This window comes from Gossypium raimondii, chromosome 8 (assembly GCF_025698545.1).
Source record: "Gossypium raimondii isolate GPD5lz chromosome 8, ASM2569854v1, whole genome shotgun sequence".
NCBI lineage: Eukaryota > Viridiplantae > Streptophyta > Magnoliopsida > Malvales > Malvaceae > Gossypium > Gossypium raimondii.
Window position 1 is genome coordinate 12,177,216 of NC_068572.1, and position 4,552 is coordinate 12,181,767.

Below are 4,552 nucleotides of genomic sequence, written 5' to 3' on the forward strand. Positions count from 1 at the left end.
CAGTCCAACAACGAACAAATTCAATATCTAAACTCAACCCTAGCATATTCAGACGTTTGATAAATGCCAAAAGTAACATGTTTTAGCCTTATTCTTAATGTGTTTTTGGATGATTATTCAATTTAAAATGGTGAATTTTATTCTCCTAATTCTTTAAATTCATGTTTCTATACTTAGAAGAGCATTTGGGAGCAAAAGGAGTAAAAACGAGCCAAAATCGAAAAATCGAAGCAAGTTTCAAGAGCCACACGGGTTGGACACACGGCATTGTGAGCCATACGGCCATGTTCCAGACCGTGTGGATTTTGCGAATCGCATTTCAAACATGCGAGAAAAATGTATTTTTTAGGTTTTTCGGGCATTCTAAAACCTATATATGACACAAATAAGAAGATAGGAGAGAGCCGTCATAGAATATTGAAGAAAACAACTTGAAAAACACCATTGAAGTAGATTCTGAAGTAGATTTCCATCAAGATTGAAGATCTCCTTTTGATTTCTTTGAAGTTTATTATGAGTTTATTTTTTTCTTATGGTTATACTGTCTTTGGGATGTTTTTATTTGCTAGCATGAACTAATTTTTCAAATACCTAGAGAGGTAAACCTTAAGATGGATTATGTTATTTGATTTCTAATTTTACGCAATAAATACTTGGATCTTGTTTTCAATTATGTGTGATTAATTCTTGGTTTAATATTTCTAGATTATTAATTCATGTTTGATGTGCTTAAATCAGGGAGGAATAGACCCTGTTTAAGAATAGATCTAGCGTAATTGAGTGGAGTTGTATGCAATCCTAGAAATAGGACGACATAAATCTACCAGATTAGAGTCAAATCTAATAAGGGATCTATAGATCGAGTTAATGAGACAATAGGGTTTTTAATTAGAAAAAAATTTCAATTAATCAATCTAGAGTCAGTTGCCCTTAGTCTTGAAGAGAGATATTAGCATAATTTATGAATTTCTTCAAATCAAGATATTAAGTGAAGAAATTGCATAATTTAGATTGATAGTGACAAATAAAGTCAAGGTGAATTCTTTCTTAGGTATTGTCTCGCTTCTTGGTTGTTAATCGTTTATTTTCCTGATTTGTTCTTTGTCGTGTTCTTTAGTTAATTAATTTAGTTAATTTTAGTTTTAATCAATCACTCTAATTATTCGGTTAAATAATAGAAAGAAAGTAATTACTAATACTTTTAGTCCTCGTGGGAACGATATATTTGCTCACCATAGCTATACTATTAATTGATAGGTGCACTTGCGTTAGTCAGATTTTTAGTTGGTTTGCGACTGCATCAACGTTTATCAAACATATTAACAACTACAACATGCCAAAACATATATACACATACATAATCAACAACTTATATTACTTCTACATCCAAATGCCAATTACACTTGGTTACCATTGTAATAACCCATTTTGCCCGGCCCAATAAATACCAAAAAAGAAAAAACAAATAAATTAAATTAAAATATCCACTATTAACAGTCTAGTTTTTTACAAATATTAAAATTAAACCAAAAATTCAATTAAATAAATGTCCATTTACAGACTCACAGCCCAATCAGCCCAAACCCGAATTACAATTACCAAATACTAAACCCATGCCCCAAATACATAACCCAAGTCATTCTAACCTAAACTACCCAAAATTAACCCAATTTGATCCTGCTATAATGGCCCAAACGGCCCAAATTTTTCTAGAAACCCTTGGGGTTTCTAGATCCTTCTAGAGCTGCAGTAGTCAACAGCTCTAGCATCCAAGCACATGCACGCGCCTTCAACTCCTCGCACACCAGATCCACGCGCGTTCCCTCCAGGCTGGCCTCGCACCTGCAACAAACAGCAACAACAGAAAAGGGGCAACGAAAATGCGAGGAAAAAAAACAATAATAGAAAATATAGCGGAAAAGAGAAATTTCTCTGTATTTTTCTTTTATCTTTTTTTTTTTGCTATATAAAGCCATTTCTGAATCTGTAAAAGAGGATGGAATACTCGCATATTGAATACAAATAAAAAAATCAAAGCAGAAAGTTTTTTAGGAAAGGTGATTTTCTTCGTTTTTTCTTTTTTTTTTTTATTTCTTTGGTTCTTTGTTTTCTTTTTTTGCACCAAACGAAAATAAAAAGAGGAAGAGAAGAAGTGTCTTACCAGGGTAGACGCCATTGGAACCTGGTTTGCTCCGTCTGAATCAGAGTCAGATCGGGTTCATGATTGGAAACGGCGGAGAAAGGCTAGGCCATTGATTTGTTTTAGAATGGCAAAACAACTTATTAGGGTTTTATTTTTTAGTTTTTCATGATAATAAAATGGTGCCGTTTAAGCCTCATTTAATGGCTTCAAAACGTCACCGTGTGGGATGACCCGGTGATCCGACTTGATCCGGGGTAGGATCCGCACATTTTGGTTCATTGGTTTATTTGCGCAACGAGCCCCTATGTGTATTGTGTTGTTTCAATTTGATTTTCTCCAATTTTTTTAAATCTGTACCGCACATTTGGTTCCGATTCCATTTGGATCCATATTTAAATGGCGTCGTTTTCAACAATTGGATTTGAGTATCCAGATTTGTGTGTCTAATTGCAGCAATAGTCCCTCTGGTGTGCAATGGTCCTCAATTTGGTCGTTTTCGTACTTATTTAAAAGTCGTCCATGAGATTTAGTTTTATTTTCGAAATTGTCCTTGTTTTTACTATTTTTTAATTTATTAATACTATTATTATTATTACTATTATTATTATAAGTATTATTATCGTATTAGTTTATATTTTTTTTACATTATTTTATTTTATTATGTATTGTTATTTTAATTATTTTTATCATTTATTATTATCTAATTACATAATGCATTATTTTAAATATTCTTTATGACTAATTTGTACACATTTTATGATTTTATTTTACAATATATTCATAAATTCCATTTTATATATTTCTAACTTTAAAGATTTAGACAATAACATTTCATGATTCTTTCATATATGTATATATAATTTATATTGAATTATTTTTAGTATACATATGTATATATAATAATATATTATTAATTTCAAATTTTAAATTTTTACCTATTTCCTATACATAAATACTCTATTTCTTTTAAAATTTCTATTTCATTTTACTTATTTCGACTTTTACATATGCTATTATTATATGTATATTATTATTTACATTAGGTCTTTTACTTATCTAGATTAATATATATATATATATATATATTAATTTTAAGATTTATTCATTTTATTTTTTCTCATAGTACTTTCTTTAAAATTCATTTAAACTTTTTATTCATTTTAGTTCTATTATTAAATTGTTTCAAATCTTCACATTAATTACTTATTTTATTTTTTATTTTTTAAAATGTATAATTTTGTGTACAAACTTTTTAATTCCAAATTTCTTTTCTCTCATTTTTGTTTTTATGAGTTACATTTTACTTTTCTTTTAGATTAATAGTTTTAAATGTTGATGTTGATATTCGCATAATGTATGATTGAAATTATTGTTATTATACTTGTTTATGTTTATTCATTGTTCATTACTCATTAGTGTGCATTTTATATTCGAATTTTGCATGGCACGGTGCCGTTTAATAACACTACATTTTTTAAAAAACCCTGTTTCATTAAAAATATTAAAATCATCTTATTTCGTAAATTGTCAAAATACTCGGTATTCACGATTCTTGAGAGAATTGTGCCCTAACTTACTGGACTTCAATTTTTCTCGATGAATTTAGATAGCCAAGTATTTCTTTTGCAATAAAACCATACAAATTCTCAAATAAAGTTTTTTGAGATTTCAAAGTGTTGGATCCAAACTCACTGGATATGAAATTTTGTTACCTCGAGTTAAGGATTTTAAAATAAAGGCAACATTCGGTGTTTAGGAATTTTGAGAAATTGAACCCTAACTTATTGGATTCTGATTTCTCGTTTGACTCAAATAACCAAATATCCTTTTCAAAATGCATGAATTTTAAAATTTAAAAAGATAAACTTAATTTCGAAGATTGAACTTAATTTCGAAGATTGAACTGTTGCACCCTAACTCACTGAGTGTGACAATTTATTTCTTTGAAATAGGTACGTCTTATTATCCAATTCGATTATTCAGGTTTTCTTTTCAAAGGATCGTATTTTAAAATCTTTTCAAATTTTCAACACTAAGACATTAAACAATTAGTTTGCTACCAAGTTTTGGGCGTTGCGAGGGCGCTAACCCCTCCTCGTACGTAACCGACTCCCGAACCTATTTTCTCAAAATTCGTAGACCTAAAATCGTTTTCAAGGTGATCCAATCACACCTCAATAAAAGATTGGTGGCGACTCCCATTTTCATTTTCAATGTCGATTCTCATTTTTTTTCAAAAAAAATGGTTTCGACAACCATCATATTTACATATATGTTTAAGCATTCCATTTCAACATATTAACTCCATCATCACACATTCAAAAATGACCATTCATATGCTTCAAGCATAGTTTGACAATTTACTACCATATATTCTTTGCAAGCATTATGCTCAAACAACCAAAACCA

General features: G+C 29.7%; 1 long non-coding RNA gene across 1 annotated transcript; it reads right to left on the minus strand.

The window, feature by feature from the left end:
* Positions 1 to 1,466: 1,466 nt before the first annotated feature.
* Positions 1,467 to 2,463, minus strand: LOC105790829 (uncharacterized). Its single transcript, XR_001132606.2, has 2 exons — positions 2,162 to 2,463; positions 1,467 to 1,842 (listed from the first exon to the last, which is right to left on the minus strand). It is a non-coding gene; the product is annotated as an uncharacterized LOC105790829 (long non-coding RNA).
* Between the last annotated feature and the right edge of the window lie 2,089 nt (positions 2,464 to 4,552).